The sequence below is a fragment of the Panthera uncia genome, chromosome B4 (genome assembly GCF_023721935.1).
Source record: "Panthera uncia isolate 11264 chromosome B4, Puncia_PCG_1.0, whole genome shotgun sequence".
Taxonomy (NCBI): domain Eukaryota; kingdom Metazoa; phylum Chordata; class Mammalia; order Carnivora; family Felidae; genus Panthera; species Panthera uncia.
The window spans coordinates 10,379,727-10,401,172 of NC_064809.1; the positions used below are offsets into that span (position 1 = coordinate 10,379,727).

Below are 21,446 nucleotides of genomic sequence, written 5' to 3' on the forward strand. Positions count from 1 at the left end.
ATATAAATGTTCATTTATTTATTTTGAGAGAGTGACAGAGGTCCCAAGCAGGGGAGGGGCAGATGAAGAAGGAGAGAATCTGTGCTCTGTCAGCACAGAGCCCAATGTGGGACTGGAACCCATGAACAACGAGATCACAACCTGAGCCCAAAACAAGACTGAGCCACCCAGGCGCTAATTTTATATATTTTTTTATTTATTTAATTTAAATTCCTTTATCTTGTCTTTCTTCTTAGAATCAGTGGCCACTGTAGAATTCTTTTTCTCCCCCTTGTTTTTTTAATTGATCCAGGTCTCCTTTAAATGTCTGCAAATGTAAGGAAGTCCCCCTTTAATATTCTTCTAATTCACTTTCTTAAAGAAATCTTATAGATAATCATGTATCACTAACTAGGCACAGAATTTCATCCCTTAGAATTTTACAAATTCTCAGAAGTTACCAGCACTTGAAACTTACCAACAAGCACTTTCTTATTAGCTTGAATTAGCCCTAAAAAGCAGTTCCTTTCATCATTCCCACAGCCTCCTAAAATATATACTTACATATACAAGATGGATTTCTTTATATTTGAATACGCTCTATTGTCAGGCTTAAGTTCTTATTGAAAGAAAATGGTTACAAATGACAGCAAGATCTCAGAGTTTCAAGGTTTCAAAATAATTCATGGAGAAAACATCTTTTCAATAAATAATGCTGGAATAACTAGATAGCTAGCTACACAGGGGGGAAAAAAAAACTTTGACCCTTACCTAACACAGTACACAAAACTTAGCTTGAGGGGCTCCTGGATGGCTTAGTCAGTTAAGTGTCTGACTCTTGATTTCGGCCCAGGTCTGATCTCACAGCAGTGAGATGGGGCCCTCCATCAGGCTGTGCGCTGACAGCACAGAGTCTGCTTGGGATTCTGTCTCTCCCTGCCCCTTCCCAGCTCATGCTCACTTGCATGGGTTCCCTCTCCCTCCCTCCCTCCCTCCCTCTCTCTCTCTTTCTGTCTCTCTCTCTCAAAGTAAATAAATAAACTTAAAAAAATTAATTTGAAATAAGTCATAGTGTTGGCAGGTGAACTGGGCAAGACCCTGGGCCCCAGGGTCTTGACTGGGTTCATCCTGAAGGCGTCACCGAAGGCACTTGGTCTTGTCATGAGACAGAATTCAAGGATAGACAAGCAACGCAAAAGACAAGGGACACAAGCAGGAAGGTTTATTAAAGTGAAAAGTATACCCTTGTGATGTGAGACTGGGCAAGGGGGGGGGTGGGGAGGATGGATGGGAGGAGAAAGAGAAAGAGCACACACCCTGGGGGCTGGGTTTCTATCTTTTATTGACAGTTGTTAACTAGGAAGTAGAATATTCATTACAGGGGAGGGGAGGCAGGATGGGTTTCCAATCATTTTCTTTCTTATTTGGCCAGGGGTTTGTGGTCATGGCACCCGCCATCTTGGGCCTGTCTGGTGCAAGCAGGCTTCTTTTGGAGTGCTACCAGGACAGGCCTCTGACTTTCCTTATAGCTGGCCAAGACTTCCTCTATGTGGCCTCCAGGTAGGCTGTTAGAAACTAAGTGCCTACTCTAACAAGAGATTTGTACATATGAGCAAAAACTATAGAACTTCTAAAAGAAAATACAGGAGAAAATCTTTATTACACTGGGTGCCCAAAATGAAAACATGTTCATAAAGATTTTTATGTGAATGTTAATGTAAGTATTGTTCATAATAGATAAGACAAAACCTAAATGGCCATAAACTGGCAAATAAACAAATATTTAATCTCTACACTGAATACCATTCAGTAACACAAACAAATTTACTAATACATGAAGCAACATAAATAAAACACAAAAAGCCTCACAATGCCTAACTCCATTTATATCAAATTGTAGAAAACACAAAATTATAGTGACAGAAAACAGGTTAGGGGCTGCCTGAGGCCAGTGACCAGGGTAAAGAGATACAAGAAAACAAGAATTTTTAGGATTCTTGATGGAACTTTTCTACATCAAGATGTGGTAGTGATGATGTGACTTTATAAAACTATCAAAATTCATCAAGCTCAGTGCTTCAAATGGATGAATTTCACTGTGTGCAAATTATATCTCAATAAATGTTTTTGGATTTTTTTTTTTTTTTTTTTTTTTGAGAAAGAGAGAGGGAGGGAGGAAGAGGCAGACAGAGAGGGAGAGCATCCCAAGCAGGCTTCATGCTGTCAGTGTAGAGTCCAATGCGGTGCTTGAAATCACAAACCGTGAGATCATGACCTGAGCCAACTCCAAGAGTTGGACGCTTAGCCAAGTGAACCACAAAGGCACCCCTTCAATAAATCTTTTTAAAAAAATATTTCATAATCTCGTGTTTTTAACAATCACTAACCACTTTAAGTTTTATTTTTATTATTGAAATGTTTTGCTGTTTTTGGAGAATCTCAATTTGCCACTTCTAGGCTGTTATAAAAATCAAATAATCAAGTTTACGTGAATATGAAAAATAATCACCAATGGGCTCTGAGTGTGGGCCTAATGGTCTCTCTAAACAGCAAACACAAGTTTCAATGCACTGACTTTGTTGCATCTACTTTGGAAACGATTTGCTTCAAGTTTTTAAATGACCTCTAAATAAAGAAAGAAATCATTCAGCGTAAGAATGGTCACAACTAACATCAAGTACCAGGTCTAGGCACCACACAGATCACAAATAACTATTCATTCTACTCTTCACCATTTGCAAATAATACTTGAACCACACAAGCCTTATTTATAGTTCTTAACAGCACTGCATCCCGTTTTCCTTTTCTTTCAGGCCATCCCACATTCTATTCCTTCTGTCTGGAATTCTCTCCACTCTTTATATGGCTGACTCCCACCACTCTTCTCATCTCGACCTGAGAGCTACCTCTTCAGGGAGGTCTTCTCCAGTTCTCTTCAGGGTACCTTGATATCTTCTTCACAGAAAATACCACAATTTGTAATATTTTCTTTGTTTACTTGTTTGCTTTCTGCCTTCTCTACTGGACCCACCAATCAGTCTGGATCATATTGTTTACCACTCTACACCAGGGTCTGGCACAGTGCCTGACCCATAACAGTGGTTCAGTAAACTTACTGTATGATTACATGAACGGATAAGAATTTTCTAATTTAATCCCAATCACAACTCTAGTGACACAAGTACCTTTGTAGAGATGAGAAAACTAAGACTTGGAGAGGTTAATATCAGAGGGTAATTGTATAGCCATTAAGCAGTGGTACCGCAACAGGCATCTATGTCTCCAAATCTCAAGCATGTAACCAAGTGGTAATGTGTATATGCAGTGTAGCAGAATTCACTGAATTTCTACAGTGGACTATTTAGGTCTGTTCACCTAGCATCAAGTTATTGGTTGGATCCTATCATAAACTCTAAGGACTATTCAAATTATTTGCCTGGAATTTTGTTTGATCACATCTTCTTTGAAACAATTGGGCCAGCTCAATTATGAAACGGAAATATTTCCTGAGCTTGATGATACTTTCTGGACTAGGCTTTAATTGGGTACAACTAAATTTATAAACATTCCTAAACGAGAGATGCATACTTTCAGTAAATTATGTAGTGTTTATACATTTGTTCTATTAACGAGTGAGCTTGCTGTCTCCCTATTCTTACACACTACTAGCTCTCACTATTTACACTTCCTGCCAAGACCCAACAGCAAAATGCCAGCTGTCATAAGTAAAAGCTTTGAATATGCCTAGAGGCGCGGCACATACGCACCAATTAAGAAAAAACAAAGGTTATATTCAGCAATGTGAGACTTACTACAATAATTCTATTCACTGGGGGAGAAAGAAAAGCCAGAAAAAGAAAAGCAGAATGAAAGAGCTTTTGAATGACAGTGAACTTCAACAAGTGAGTCAGGGTAGTGAGTCATTCTTAAGTGTATACCTCAAAAATGCAAACAGATACTACCATAAGTCCTAAGATGCTAATTATAATCTCTGTCATAAGAGGGAAATAATGCTGCTCTATGCTGAATTCCTGTTTTCAAGGAAGTCATAGTTCTTCCCCTTACATTAGTTAGACCGTAAATGGTTGGAAGACTAGTTCCTGAAATACTGTCTGTGGATAGAAGCAGCTTTGGAATATCTGAGGGTAAAGCTGCAACTTTAGGTTTAGGTAAAGTCCTGCAATGTCCTTTAGGGTGGGAATAAGATAAAGAAAATTCTTTTATGTTGGTGTAATACAATCCACATCATGCAAAGAATTCACATATACCAAGAGGAAGAACTGTTTCTTAAATTAAACATATTCTTAACTTTAAGTAATGAAACATTTATTTCCTTCCAAGGAACCCTCCCCTAATTTGCTTATTTCTACCAATGGCATTACTATGCCAGACTTTAAGTTCAAAAGCTTAGCATCATTTTTAACATATTTTTCTTTGACCCTCTACATGTAATTTCTTGCTAATTTCTGAATATTTTTTCAATCACCCCTTGCTTCATTTCCCCCACTGTCACACTAGTCTACAACCATATTGTAGAAAACACTGTGTTATGACAGTAACTGTACTGTAATCCCTGTGTGTGGTCTACTGGGATAATGTGGTAGGTATGTCATAAGTAATCTGCCAATAACAATAACTAACAAAACTTGAATTTGTCAAGTCTTTCTCTATAGTAACATTCCTCGCACGAACTTGAATTTTCATGTTTCCAGCTATGGGAATTAAAGTGACAGACAGCATTTGGGCAAATACGCCAGACATATTGAAGAATGTGTCCGTAAGAGTATTCACTCAGGTACATGTCACTTGTTATATATGCCACAACTAAATAAAAGGCTGGAAATTGGTGACCCTTAGTACGTTATGTGAATATATACTTATATTGATTCAAGAAACCCTCGCTCTGTTAATTGGTATTAGATTTGCCTGGATATAACACAAAACTTAAAATCACAAGGCTAACACAAGAGATGTTGATTTCTCTCCTGATGTCTAGGAACTTTAGAACTAAGTCATTAGGTCTGATATGAGGATGCTACATAGAGTCAACAGGAATTCAGGCTCCTCAATCTTTCTTCTCCATATCCTCTTTAAGGCTTATATCCTCAAAGTCACCTCATGATGCAAAGACAGTTGCCAGATCTCCAGACATCATATTTGTCTTACAGAGAGCAAGAATGAAGGAAGACAGGGGACTGGGTGTGTAGCGGGAGGAGGGTGCACCAGAGGAACGGAGTAAAAATACTGCCTGCCCCAAATAAAAACTGCTAGTAGGCAGAAAATCACCATTTCTCAGTCTCACACTGGAGTTCAGGGTACCTAGGACAGTCAGGGCCTGAGGGCCAAGATCCTACAAAAAAAACATAGGGAAGTCAACCTAAAATTTCAGCTGCTTAATTCCTCAAGGCATTTGTCCATTCATAAGCAGCACAGACTGTGAGAAGCCAAGCAGAGAGTAGCAACAGCAGTTAAAAAGCTAAACAGCTGTTGTCAGTCTCAAAGTCTTAAGAAGACAAAGACTGGAGTTCAGGACTCATTGATGAGGCAGGAACCTGGTAGGCACCCCAGACTTCCAAACGAAGTCACTGAATGACCATACCCTAGGATTCATGAAGAACTAGAAACAGACAAGGCCTTATAACTCCTAAAATTCAGACTTACAACACCTCAAATATGATGGACTAAGTTGCTCTGCCTCTTCTCTAATTGCCTGTCAGGAGCTACAAGTTTATCCAAAATCTCTACAGATTTTTCATATATAATAGCTACCACTTAATAAAAACTTTGCAGGCATCTGAATGGTAGCCCCTCTAAAAAAGGGGGGGGGTTAAAAGATAAGACAGATACTGCAGTATCAGACATATTTTTTTTTAAATTCTATAACTAATATGTTCAGTAAGACTGGTAACAAGATGGAGAATTTCGCCAAAGATTTGGAATCTTTTCCTTTTTTTAAGAATCATGAGAATTCTAGGCCTGAAAAATACAATCACTGAAATTAAAAACTCAACAGACAGGCTTGACAGTAGATTAGACATAGCTAAAGAGAGGATTAATCATCTAGAAGACAAATCAGTAGAAAATATATCATCTGAAACAAAAAGAGGAAAAAAAAATGGAAAATACATGAAAGAGCAGGAGAAACACTGGAGACATAAGGAAATGTTCTAACATACATGTAATCGGAGTCCCAAAAGGGAAGATATAGATAATGGAGCAGAAACAGTTTTAAAGAGCTAATAAGCAAGAATGGTAACCCACATATTCAAAAGGCAACATGAACTCCAAGCAAAATGCATACAAAGGAAAAAACACCTGGACATATCAGAGTAAAACCTGTGAAATCTAAAGACAAAATGAAATCTTCAAAGAAGCAAGAGACAAAAAGAAACAGATAACCTTCAAAGAAAGGAGCAGCAATAATTTAAAATTTAGCAAATTTCTAAATTGAAACTCTGAAAGAAAATAACCAGCAACTTAGAATCTCAAGCAGTTTTTAAAACATCCTTCAAAACTGAATCCAAAAATAAAGACATTTACAGACAAACAACAGACATACTTAATGATCAGCATACATATACTAAAATAATAAAGGGAGTTTTTCAAGTGGAAAAATATGAGCCCTGGTGGAAGAACAGACATCAAGGAAGAAATAAAGAGCAACAGGAAAGGTAAATACATGGATATTAAGAATATAGGGCTTAAATATATAGAGAGAATTAAAATATACATGAATAATGCCTAAAGGCAGATGAGATATAAATGAAGCTAAAGTATTTTAAAGTTGTTAGATTTTTCTGGGAATTGGGGAACAGCTGTAACTTATTATATATTCTAGTAAGTCAAGGATGAATAATGCAATCTAGAATAACACCAAAGAGCAGCAAAAGAATCTATAACTAACAAATTAATAGGTGTCAGACTTGATAATAAAATTTATTTGAATAATGTAAAATATGGTAAGAAATGACAGAAAAATAATTTAAAATAGGTGGAAAAATAGAAAGTCAGATTTGGACCCAAACATGACCATAATATATGTAAACAGACTGAGCCATTCCAATTAAAAGATTTAAATAATCAGATATTTAAAAAAAAAACATACAGATATATACTACTTAGGAGAAACACATCTTAAATGTAGAGGCAGGAAGTTTGAAAGTAAAAAGAATGGGGAGAGAAATACCATGCAAACACAAATCAAAAGAAAGTATCACTGTATGCATACTTGACGAAGCAGACTTAGGAAGAATCATTACTACAGATAAAAAGGAACATTTCACAGCAACAAAAGAACCGATCTATGAGGAAGACATAAGGATGAACCTAATTACATAAGTTCAAAATATATACAGCAAAAATTGGCAGAATTAATAAGAAAGACCAATTCACAGAGTGGGGAATTTTACTGTCCAGAAAGGTCAGGAAGAGTCTTAGACCTCTCTAGATCTCTCCTTAACAACAAATCAACTACACTCAATATTTTCAGTCAATTACTCTTGCTCTCAACTTCAGGGGTACCACCAACTGATAACCTGGATATTTTATATTCCTTTTGTGAAAGAAAGAAAGCCCACTGACTACTTTCTTTCAAGTCATAACCAGAGGATTTTAGAAGAATTCTAAAACAACTCCATATCCTCAAAAGAGTTTTAACAGATGACTAAAAGCCAAACATGCAACTCATTATCAGTTATGGATATCATTAGTTATACATCAGATTAACTTTGCTGAATATTTTGCTTTCTGTACTAAACCTCCTTCATGTTAATTATTTTCATGCTCACTCAGCTCAGTTATTCATTTATAACTTCATTCAACATTATTAAAGAGAAACCTGAAACCATCTGCTTGGTCAAAGCTAGACAACTTCTCAGTAGTAGGAAGATTTAAAGAATAGTCACAAGAAGAGACATATGGAGTCCAATATCACAAAGCCAACGGTATGATCCCAATACAACAGCAATGAAAATTAGTTTCCACTTTCCCTCTTTATGATACAACCATAGCAACTATACATGGATGGTAAAGTCTACACATTTCCCTAAATTTATTCTCCTTAACACAGGAATTTAAACTGGTGTGAATACTCTAGTTCAAAGAAGACTTGTGATTTTAAAAGCAAATTTTAAATTGGATTATCACCAAGGTGAAATTGGAGTCATGGGGCTGAAAGTCTGGCTAAAGTGGATTAAAAGAAAATGGAAGTTGGGGAGCCTGGGTGGCTTAGTTGGTTGAGCATCCAACTTCAGCTCAGGTCATGATCTCACGGTTCGTGGGTTCGAGCCCCGTCTCAGGCTCTGTGCTCACAGCTTAGAGCCTGGAGCCTGCTTCGGATTCTGTCTGTCTCTGTCTGTCTGTCTGTCTGTCTCTCTCTCTCTCTCTCTCTCTCTCTCTGTTCTTCCCATGCTCATTCTCTGTCTCTGTCTCTCAAAAATAAATAAACATTTAAAAAATAAATAAATAAATAAAAAGAAAATGGAAGAGGAGAAACTGAGTACAAACAACTCCTTGGAGGAGCTTTACTGCAAAGGGAAACAAAGAAATGGAATAGCTGCTGGCAAGGGAGCAAAGTCAAATGAAGTCACTTTTCATTGGACAAGAGAAATAACAACACATGGCACAACGATGGCAAGGACCCGTCAGAGGAGGGACACTGATGACACAGAGAAAGAACAGACAGCTGAGTGAGCTTCGGTTCCGGGCGGATGACAGGGCAGAGAATTCAGCGCACTAGGAGAGGGGCCCCATTACAAAGGAGCTAGAGTTCACCTAGAGTAGGAAGAGGCACAGCACAGGGGTCCAGCGGATGGGATGTGGGTAACTCTGACCATGTTAGTTGGTCCTCTGAAGCAATAAGCTTCAACTTTCTCAGTAAAGAAGAACAATAACCAGCTGAGAACTGGGTACGGGGAAGAGATGGTGAAGGTCTGAGAAAAGGGAAAAGCCCACCTAAAGTTCATGATAATGAATTTAAATTACAACTAGTCAGAATGTTGTGATGTGTTCTCTAGCCACAACCAGCTGCACAGGTACAAAGTGGAGGCAAAGTTGACAAGAGCCTGTTGTAAAGCACCCAGTCCGTTTCACTACCAAAAAGACTCTGAAGCCTTGCCTTCTTCTTCCCCACGTCCCCCTGCTCCCTGACTCAATCCCCTTGATTCAATCCTTCTACAAGAATACGCACTAAGGTCCCTGCACAGGAGAACATCGTCATGTCCAGGATCTGTCTCCTAGGTTCTCTCACCTTGTTTCTTCCCCATGAGTGAGTCCCAAGATGATGAATCCTGTGTCCCTCCACCCTATACCACCTGAATGCTAGACGCATCCTGCTGCTTACAGGATGTCTACACCTGGATATCTATAGGATAAATCCCAGGGTGTCAAAAATAACCCCTGACAGCCTGCTCCCAGTTTGTGGTTGTGGAATTCCCAACACACATCACACACCCCCATCCACGGAACCCACCATCAAGACACACTACACCTCCCCAAACACGCCCGTCCTTTCACAACCTCACAGCTCTACAGATTATTATATCTAACTCACTTCATTAACTTTATATAAACTATACCCACTTAATCCTGGTCATATTGAAAGTCACATCAAACTGAAGTTCCTAAAGAACTCAAACAGATCCAGCCCTCCTCTGCTACACACATGAAACAAATAAATACAGCAATTTTTTCTGGAGTTTTCGTGATAGTATCTAAGTTCAAAGTATAATTTCTACAACTAACCATAGCTTATTTTGTTTAATATTAGTTCATGTTTTGTAATTGCCTAGATGAACACATTCCAATCAACATTATTTAAAAACAAAACAAAACAAAAAACCTACTTCTGAATTTAAAAAATCATAAAAAACCAATGCAAGCCATCAAGTCAAGCGTGGTCACATACTTCTATAATAATGACAGTACAATCTTCAAACTACTGGAAATAAGAGACTGCCAAATTCTCTAAGCTAAAGGTCCAAGCGCAGCAATGAAGGGAAGTCCCCAGTGAAGCAGATTTGTGTGTGTATGAGTGTGTGCACCTCAAGTACCATGCAGGCAGTACATACAACATAGTATACTAACCAGCAGGATTTCTGAATATTATAAATGTGTGCAAATGCTTTAGGCTGTTTAAATTAAAGGCAATATTTACTAGTCCAAATAATAATTTCTACTTCTTACCTTAAAGACACATGAACAGGAAAATCAGAAATTCAAAACAACATAAAAATAAGAATATAGCTTAGTCATTTTTTGAGTACAATAAAACATTAATTTTAAAATCATTTTTGAGGGGCACCTGGGTGGCTCAGTTGGTTAAGTGTCCAACTCTTGATTTCAGCTCAGGTCATGATCTCATGGTTCATGAGATTGAGCCCCGAATTGGGTTCCAATGTGACAGCATGGAGGATTCCTTCTCTTTTTCTCTCTCTCTCTCTCTCTCTCTCTCTCTCTCTGCTCCTCCTCCATGCTCACGTGCTCTCTCACAAAATAAACTTTAAAAAAATAAATCAGAAAAAGATCATTTTCCAAACCATTCAGTAATTCAACATCTAAAAGTGTATACATAGTGCATCCCAAGCACGTAGTATAAGACTTTCTACAGCCTAGAGAGTTATAATCACTTTGCGGTAGTACAAAGTCTCATTTTTACCTCCATTACTACAGCTTAACATTTATGGAGCTCCAAATATGCACATCCTCTAAGCAACATTACAATAATATATGGAAAAATAATGCATTAAGCTCAAAGCTACTTTGATTTCTTGAGCAATCATAAAGTACATCCTAAACATCTTATAAACACAAACCTATGTAAACTGATTACAGAGAGAGATGATGGCTTTCAGTTAGGTGGGGAGGAGAGCCCCGTGTCGCTCCCGTGACGAATTCTTCTTGATCGTGAACAGCAGCTCTACCGCTTATCAGCAATTTGATCTTAACCTCCCTCAGCTTCATTTCCCTTATTTGTAAAATTGAGATACCACCATACCATGCAAGGTTGTTTTAAGGATTTCGGATCTAGTCTATAAAGCCAGTAGCAGTTGCACATGGGAAAAGACCGGAATGGTAGACAATAAATTGTAACAGAGATCTTTCCTAAGGAAATTAGAGGACGTCCAAAAAAATCTTTCCGAGTGTTCTGTGTCGTCCAAGTTTTCTTGGACACGAAGGATAATAATTCTATAAAAATGAAATAAAAAAAATAAAAAGTCTTGTTTTGTTCCCCAAAAGCACAATGTATTATGCAAATCTCAAATTTCCTATTATCCCACAGAAGAACAGTCACTATCTGAGTTCTCACCGTGTGCCAGATACATCCCATAAACTATCTCCACTTGATGTTCACAGCTACCTCTGAGTATGTCATCTAGGCAACTGTAAAATATGTACTAATGTTAAGCAAAATAGGCTTTTAAATGTAAGAAAACGGAGGATCAGAAAAGTCACTCAGCTAGTACATGACAGTGCCGGGATTCAAACCCCAGTCCCACTTATCCGCTCTAGAGACATTACAATGGTTAATCATGAATATGGCAACAAAGGCAAGAACTATCTTATCATCAAAGAAAAAAAAGCAAAATTGTTTTTGTTTTTTTTTCTTCTTATACAACCCTGCCCTAAAACATCCTGTGTCCTTTCTTTACTACTGTAATAAATTTCTCTAAAAGAAAGAGGACACTATCGGCTTATCTAGATCCCTAGAGGTTTAGCAAACTTCACACATCAAGCCCCAGCAAATAACTGAAATACAGCTAACCAAAGAAGAAGAAAAGACCTCTAAAAAAATCAGTGTGCCAACAATAATAAAATTCATGTACATTCTTAAAACATCTCTTACAACTTTCATTCAGAACTAATTTATCCCATCTTTATTCAGAACTACTTTTAGATGTAGTTTAAAAAGCAGGTTGATAGTTGCTTCACTTCCAAGTCAAAGAATATTAAAGCAAAAAATGAGACTAGGAAAGACTATTAGAGGCAGATGCACTGATAACGTACAAGTAACTGCCCGCCCAAAGAATCAGAAAGTTAAAAAATTTATAAGGAAGATTTAAATAGCATTTAATCTTAATCTACCTGGAGTATATTCAGCAGCGCTAATTATCTCCCTAGGCCCTGAGTTACTCAGAAAAAAGTATCTAGTATAGTCTACGGCATAAAATGACAAAATAAAATTCTAAGTAGTTTCATCCAGAAAGTTGATACATCAAAGTCTGTGCTTCAAGCATCCAAAAAAATTACACTATAGAATACTTCATTTCCTAACTGAACAGTTATCACACACTCGTAAACTATTCAAACAATACAGATGTGTATAAAGGAAGTGAAATCTCTTTCCCCCATACTGCCTTCCCAAACCCATTTCCCAGTGTTAACTGTTCTTCAGTGTGTTTCCATCCAGTCTTTTTCATCTGCATATTCCAAAACAGATAAAATCACACCAAATACATACACACACGCACTCATGCAGAAGAACACATATATCCACACGTACATACGTATGTACGAGAGGGCAGCAAAGAGAACCATACTATGCATACTGTTCTGCAATTTTCTCCTCACATATATTTCATGGCTGTTTTCCAGATCTGTTCGTATCAATCAAGCTTATTATCTTTAATGGCCGGCTGTACTGTGCTCCACTGAATGGACAGATCACTGTGTACTAATCTTTCTCCTACTGACAGTTATCCAAGTAATTTCAGGTGGTTTCATAATATGTGAATAACGCCGCACACAGACCTTTATGCACATAAGCAGGAACAGTGTGTTCTACAAAACAGAATCACAGCTTTGAAATGATGGGCCAGATAAAACACGACTTTTAATTTTGATAAAGAATACGAAACTGCCCACCAAAAAACATACCAAACGATGTGTTAGTACCTCTTTCATCACACTGAATATTATCCATATTTTTGAATTTTAGCTAGTCTTAGGCACACATGATATTTCATTACCGTTTATATCTGCATTCTCCAACAAACACTGCTGGCTGTGTATCCCATATTCCTACATCTCCCTTACTGCTAGAACCCCAGTTTTTCAGCAAGAATGTTTCAAGTTAAAAAATACTTGCTTCTCAGGCCACCTTGCAGCCATGTGATACAGTTCTGGCTGGTGGTTTAAGGAAGTGTTGATGCTTTCTTTATCCAGGTGACACCCATTCTGGAGTTCCCCTTCTCCTTTTCCTCCTGGCTCTTGGACCTAAAGATGGAGACGAAGCAGCTCTCTTGCAAACATCAGGACAAAGACTGAATGTGACTGAGGAGAAGAATGCAAAGCACTGGCTTACTTAAGGCCCTTACTCCACCACTGTAACTGCCCTACAGAGTGTGCCCACCCTGGACTTCCAGGCACTCTGCCTGATTTTAAGCACAGTGGTTACACAAATCTATGCATGTGCTAACTGCATAAACTACACACACACACACACACACACACACACACACACACACTGCATATAAAACTGGTGAAATCTGAATAAAGTCTGTAAGTTGCCAATATGTCAATATCCTGGTTTTCATATTTAACTATAGTTCTGTAACACGTTGCCATAGGGGGAACTGGTGAAGGGTACATGTGACCTCTCAGTACTATGTTTTGCAACCCGCTGTGACTCTGAAATTGTTTCAAAATTTTAAAAATACTTGGTCCTATTTGAAAACCCATAATCAATATACTCTTTCTCACTCTTCAAATTTCTCCCAGCAGAATCTGAATGAACTTTTCCCTTCCTTTCAACTCTACTCCAAACCCCACATTTCCAATCAAGGTTTCAGAGGATAATCAATGCATAAGAAAGTCACTGCTTCCCCCCACCCAATTCTGCACAGACAATTAATTCCTAGACACCAAGAAATCAGCCCACAGGATGCCAAGATTATCAAGTATAACCATGCCAAAGGTTTTCAATCACATGTGTGATTGTTTACAGAAAGATAAGGGCTTTCCCACAATTACTTAAAATGTAAAGGAATATTAAAATGTTCTTAAATAGCAATTTAGATGAGCCCAAGTCAGATTTCCAAAGTACCGCATCTATATTGTGTTGGATGTTTTTGGTAACCATAGTGATGTAACTAGCAGGTGTTCAGGTAACAGTCATTAAAAGCTCACATGACTAGGTAGCAAAATGACCTTTATTAACTACTGCATCTGTGTCTGCCAAATAGAAGAGAAACAATACTCAAGTAGCCTGTTTTTTAAAGGGCAACAAGTTCTGTGACCACAGACACTGCAGTACTTTTAAATTACACTCCAATTATATCAAGATAGTGGGTACAAATAAACATTTAATTCCAAGTGGCATTCTAAGTAAAACAACTCACTGCAAACCTAATTGTTCTCTAGAGAATGTTTATAAAATCTACAGGGCAGTCTGTTTCAGTAATAAAATAATATAGAGTGAGAATCAAATCCTCTCAGTCATTAGGTAACTGATTAAATATACCAATTATCTATTATCCAGGTGCATTCATCTCTTTGCTGATAAAGAGATTTGTTTGGAGAAACAAATACCTGGCAAGCTCATGAACCACCGCATTCTTCAGAATTAACTGTTCTTCAAAATAAAAAATTTAAAAAAAGAATTAACTTTTCTTCAAAATAATGAATGAGCGAATGAGGTCCTTGCCCTCAAGAAGGTCACAGCTTAATAAAGGCACAACACTTTTAAAAAGTAAGCATAAGTACATGTGTTATAGGGGAATAAGCAGAGATCGATGCAAAGCGTTACTCTAAATCACTGTCAGGTAGAACTCAGTACACCTCTGTCCTACCAGTTCCCAACTATCCCCCCACACCATCTCTAAGAAAACTAAGAAAGCAAGAAAGGATGTTGATCAATGTCTTAGAGAGGCTGTCTGAGGATCCCTACTTACACTGCAAGCCCATGTATAAATCTGACTCACATTACCGGTTTATAATACCCACTCTTTTCTCCATCATATAATATATAATACAAGGTAACCTGCACCACATATATTTGTGACAGGACACGTAACCCAAAATGCAGCTGTCCACAGATAATTATGGATCTGTCACTGCTATTCTTTTCCATTAAGCAAAATGTAGTAACAGACATTCCGTAAGATCTCATACCACAGGCACACACCATCTACAGAAGTTTACACTCAAGTTTTTACACGTTTTTCCTCATATTGAGACAGTAACTTGTTTAAAGTGAAAAATAACCTAAATTATACCCAGATGTCATTACTATAAAAAAATAAAAACTACATTTTGCTTTTTTTAATGTTTATTCATTTTTGAGAGAGAGACACAATGTGAGTGGGGGAGGGGCAGAGAGAAGGAGACACAGAATCTGAAGTAGGCTCCAGGCTCTGAGCTGTCAGCACAGAGCCCAACGCGGGGCTCGAACCCATGAACCACAAGATCATGACCCGAGCAGAAGTTGAACACTTAACCAACTAAGCCACCCAGGTGCCCTACTTGTTCCGTTAGGTGGTACTTTTTTTCCTTTTGATTTGACTTTTTTTCCCCTTTTTTATCCCCATGTGATAAATCCTTGAGTATAATCAGGAAAAACACAGAAAGAAGCAACAAACGACAGACCAAAGAGTGTGCAAGACAATTTAGAGAAGTGAGGAAACCAAGATAAAATCAGCATCCTTTAAGAATGTATCATCCAGGAGCCCCTGAGTGACTCAGTCAGTTAAGTGTCTGACTCTTGATTTTGGCTCAGGTCATGATCTCAGGGTCGTGAGATAGAGTCTCACTCTCAGGGTCAGGAAATGGAGCCTGCTTGGGATTCCCTCTCTCTTCTCTCTCTCTTTCCTCCTCCCCTACCACACACTCACTCAGTCTCACTCTCCTCACTCTCTCATGCTTTCTCTCAAGAAGGAAGGAAGGAAGGAAGGAAGGAAGGAAGGAAGGAAGGAAGGAAAGAAAAGAGAGAAGAATGCACCACTCAGAAAATCAACAAATGTGTCACCAAAGGGTGCTCCACATGTCACCATGTTGTAGGGTTGTGACCTCCAGTGACAAGAACTATTACCCAGATCCTCCCCACTGAGACAAATATAGACAGAGTCTTGAGACATGGGGCACATTTCTGATACTGACATCACAGATGGTAGAATGGGTTTTGAATTCGCTTTACTTCAGAAATTACTTGAACAAATGTGTTTTGATATTAATAGAAATACTGATTGCATTTCAAAATCTGAAGATTTTTTTATTCATCAAGCATACTCTGAGCATTTACTAAATGCACACATCCTAACACTACACATTCTGGGAGAGCTCCTACACCATTTCAAGAGGGAAACCATCACCATTAAATATTTTTAACAACTAAGGCAGTGATTTTAAAAAAATGGAACAAAGGGCTAGAAGTGACGGTAGTGGAAAGTGAGTTGGGATGGGTAGGACGGAACTCCCAAAATGCCCATCAAAGGAGACCATGCTTCACCCTGAGAGCAGTGAGGACTCACAATGAATTATTAAGCTCAAATGCATGACAGAAACATTGTTCTAAATGGTGATCCAATATAAAAATGAAAAATGCATCCAAACAGGTTGGTATACATAAATTTTTTTCTCAAATGGGCAATGAAAAATACATTAAAGGCAAAAATATCATTACACATTACTAACTATAAAGTGTAATAAATCTGAACACACAACACACATTTGTTTACTTAACAAACACACAGATACTATGTGCCAGGTGCTGTTCTAAGCACTTTACAAATGTTGATTCATTTCATCCCCATTAACAACCTTATGAGAACGTCTGTGTGCTGTTATTAATCCAAATGTACATAGGAGGAGACCGAGGCACAGAGAAATTAAATAACTTGCCCAAGTTCACAAGACTAGATGGTTGTGGATTCAAGATATGAATCCAGGCAGTCTGGCTAGACAGTCTGCCCAGTAGGGTCCAACAGAACTTTCTGCAACGTGGCTACTGGGCACTTACCATGTGGCTAGTATGACTAAGAAACTGAATTTTTTTATTTTTTATTTTTTTAATGGTTATTTATTTTTAAGAGAGAGAGAAAGAGCACGAGCAGGGCAGAGAGAAAGGGAGACACAATCTGGAGCAGGCTCCAGGCTCTGAGCTGTCAGCACAGAGCCCGATGCAGGGCTCGAACCCACAAACCATGAGATGGTGACCTGAGCCAAAGTCAGACACTTAACCAACTGAGCCATCCAGGCGCTCTGGAACTGAATTGTTTCATTTTCCTTAATATTAATTATTTAAGTTATTAAGTTACTTAAGTTTATTTTTTTAAGTTGTTTAAGTGTAAATAACCATGCGTTAGTGGCTAGTGTACCATGAGAGACAGAGTTCAGACGATGCTCTTAATTACCATGGAGTACGACCTTACTGACAAGCAAGAAAGGAAGGTTACTCAGGATGTCCACTGCATTCAATTTTAAGTTTATACAATCCAAAGAAAACTTTTCAAAGAATTTAGACTTTCAAGCAATAACTGATTGCAAAATTTACTGCCTTACTTCCATAATTCTTTATCATAGTTGAGACAATGACACACTGGACCAATGAGCTAAATAACATGGACCCATTTTTCTTTAAAATAATGTATTTTAGGGGCGCCTGGGTGGCGCAGTCGGTTGAGCGTCCGACTTCAGCCAGGTCACGATCTCGCGGTCCGTGAGTTCGCGCCCCGCATCAGGCTCTGGGCTGACGGCTCGGAGCCTGGAGCCTGTTTCCGATTCTGTGTCTCCCTCTCTCTCTGCCCCTCCCCCGTTCATGCTCTGCCTCTCTCTGTCACAAAAATAAATAAAAAACGTTGAAAAATAAAATAAAATAAAATAAAATAATGTATTTTAGGGGCGCCTGGGTGGCTCGGTCGGTTGAGTGTCTGACTTCGGCTCAGGTCATGATCTCGCGGTCTGTGAGTTCGAGCCCCGCATCGGGCTCTGTGCTGACAGCTCAGAGCCTGGAGCCTGTTTCGGATTCTCTGTCTCCCTCTCTCTCTGCCCCTCCCCTGTTCACATGCTGTCTCTCTCTGTCTCAAAAATAAATAAACGTTAAAAAAAATTTAAAAAAAATAATAATAATGTATTTTAAAACAGCTTGCTAATTAAAATCTATACACAGAAATATACTTCCCTAACACAATGTTCTGATAAAACTGTTATCAATTATCTTTGCCCATAACACATACACAATTTCAAATATCACATTTCTCAATTTAAAGAATAAATGCACTGCTTAAAGTTTTCCAAGTGTAAGTGAAATGAAACTGTTCAAAAGACTACCCATCACTATACTGAGTCTGACCACTGTGCACAGAGAGCCCTGTCTTCTCTCCTGGACACAAACGCTTATCAGCAAGTTTAGCAGTCATCGAACATATCAGGAGTGCAGTATCAGTGGCAATAACAATAAAAATAACAGAACCAAGGAAAACATTAACAGCAGCTAACGCTGAGCTCTTACTACATGCCAGCCACCGTGCAGGCCCCTTATATGCCTGATCTCAATCCTCACGACACTCTTGCAAAATACGTCCCATGGTCATCCCTACTCCAGGAAAAGAATCTGATGCACAGGGACGTAAGTAACTCGCCAAAGGTCACACAGCTAATAAGTGAGAAACAGATACAGGGTTGAGACCCCAGTCTGCCTGAATATAGTCCATGATTTCAATTAGCCTCTTCTGTGCTGCCTTTCTCTTGATTAAGTCACATTACTGTATATCGACATAGCAGTAAACTGTAAAAACTCTCTGAAAGTTTTTATACTTAAGCTTATACTTTCTAAGACTTCTGAAACCCAATTTACTATGTGTGTGTGTGTGTAGAAAACAGTGAAGACAGCCAGGTGAGCATTATGAATCTGATATTTTAATCTAAGAGGTCATCACAAAAAAACAAAAATGGCTTTAAGAAAAATAACAGAATATGAACGTCAGTGCTGAGATCTTAGAGAACACCTCATCATAGAACAAATGGAAAACACCATGACACGCAGAGATTTACTGACTTGCCACATGATGGTAGAACTAGATCATAGGTCTTCTGATTCCCTAACCATCAATGTCCCTCCCATCCTATTGTAACAGCCACATCTGTGTTTTAACTCAGGATTAAGACTATTCCTCATTAAGACTACCCAACCCCAACAATAACAAAATATACTGTAATAGGGCTTGAGTTGCATGCTAAGAGATTCTGCTATTTAAAAGATATACTTTTGGATACACATTAGTGAGGATTGCTTTGACCATAAGTAATAAACCAAGAAGTGTAGAGGGAAGTGAGGTGGTGCAATGCTCACTGGTCCCAGTGCTTTCACCAAAGACCAGACTTCTACATTTCTCTTCCACCATATCGCTTCTGTCCTCACGGTCACATCATGGCTGCTACAACTTCAGGAATTACATTCACATTCCAGATAAGAAAAAAAGATGTAACAAGGAAGCAGAGATGACCAACTATCTCAGAAAGCAAAACTTTCCCAGAAATCTCTAGCTGAGTTTTACTTCCATCGCAGAAAAATATCGTTTAATTGGTTTGTTTTTTAACAAACAGTATCACTCCAAACAAAATCAAAATCCTGTTATTAGTAAAGATTTGAAGGAGATAGGATACTGGGTGGGCAATGAACGGTGTATGCCACAAGTAGTCATTTCTCAACTTCTCGTTAGTTCTTTTTTGGTCAAAAGCTTGAAACTTTTTGGGGCGCCTGGGTGGCTCAGTTGGCTGAGCATCCGACTTCAGCTCAGGTTATGATCTCACACTCCATGAGGACGAGCCCCGCGTCAGGCTCTGTGCTGATAGCTCAGAGCCTGGAGCCTGCTTCAGATTCTGCGTCTCCCTCTCTCTCTCTCTGCCCCTCCCCTGCTCATGCTCTGTCTCTCTCTGTCTCAAAAGTAAATAGAAACATTAAAAAAAAAAAAAAAAAAAGCTTGAAACTTTTTGTAAATCATAAAAAAAAAACTTCAAAGAAACTAAATCAAGAATACTACCTGCTGTAACTTCAGTTTCTCAAACTTAGTCAATGTGTGCAGCAAAATACATCCACTTTAAATATAAGCTGAAAACCATGATCTTTCAGCTGCAAACCATGATCTATCAGACACTACAAAATATCTCAAAAGGAATCCCACCTTTCTCTGTCCACTGTTATGTTATTAGCTACAATATTTCATTTAACTAAAGATCAGTTTCTGACAATCTTAACTCTTCCAAAGCACAGCTAAAAGAATGGAAGCAAAATTGTTCAGAGCCAAGGGTACCGTTGACCCTTGAACGACATGGGTTTGAGTTGTACAGGTCCTACACAGATGTTTTTCAGTAAACACAGTGGAAAACTTTTTGGAGATTTGAGACAATCTGGAAAAACTCACAGGCAAATCGCATAGCCTAGAAATATCAAAAAAATTAAGTAAAAGGTCTGTCATGAATGTGTAAAATATATGTAGACATTAGTCTATTTTATCACCTGTTACCATAAAATATATACAAATCTATTATAAAAAGTTAAAATGTATCAAAACTTATGTACACACTTACAGACCATGCATGCCACCACTCACAGTCAAATGTCAACAAAGGTAGAGATTAAATCACAACTGTATAAAATTAACCAGAAGGGGAAAGGCAATCTGTGAAGCCATCGCCACAGCCATGCCAGCAGATGTGAAAACCTTACACTTTTCATGAAATACCTTTTATCTCATGTTGAAAATGCTGTACTTATGTGGGTACAGGATTGCTGTAAGAAAGAAATACCTACAGAATCTAGTATGATTGGAGAAAAAGCGAAGTCATGATGTGACAACTAAAAGCAAAAAGAGGATGAAGGATCTAAAGCCAGAGAATTTAATGTCAGCACAGGATGGTTTGATAATTCTAGAAAGAGGTTTGGCTTAAAAAACATCAAGATAACAGGAGAAGCAGCCTCTGCCAGCCAAGAGGCAGCAGACGAGTTCCCAGATGCCATTAAGAAAATCACTAAAACAAGGTATCTGCCTGACCAGGTTTTTAATGCAGATGAAGTGCCCTATTCTGGAGGAAAAAGAAAAAAAAAAAAAAAAGAATGCCACAAAGGACATTAGTAAGGAAGAGAAATAAGCAGGAGGATTTAAGGCAAGAAGGGACAGGCTAACTTTACCGTTTTGTGCAAATGCAGTCAGGTTTATGACCAGACTGTCCTTATCTAGAAAGCCTGGGCTTTGAAGGGAAAAGATAAACACCAGCTGTCAGCCTTTTGGTTGTACAACAAGAAGGCCTGGACAACCAGGACCCTTTTCTTGGATCGGCTCCATCAATGTTTTGTCCCTGAAGTCAAGAAGTATCTTGCCAGTATGAGACTACTTTTCAAAGTTGTTTTGATATTGGACAGTGTCCCTGGCCACAGAGCCCCATGAGTTCAACATTGAAGGCGTCAAAGTGGCCCACATGCCCCAAAATACAACGTCTCTAATTCAGCCTTCGGATTGGGGACATAAGGACCTTTA

At 38.4% G+C, this 21,446-nt stretch overlaps 1 protein-coding gene across 3 annotated transcripts in view; it reads right to left on the reverse strand.

Moving 5' to 3' along the window:
• USP6NL (USP6 N-terminal like) overlaps positions 1 to 21,446 on the reverse strand; it is a 183,420-nt gene that overhangs the window by 111,535 nt on the left and 50,439 nt on the right. The gene's annotated exons all lie outside the window — the stretch shown is intronic.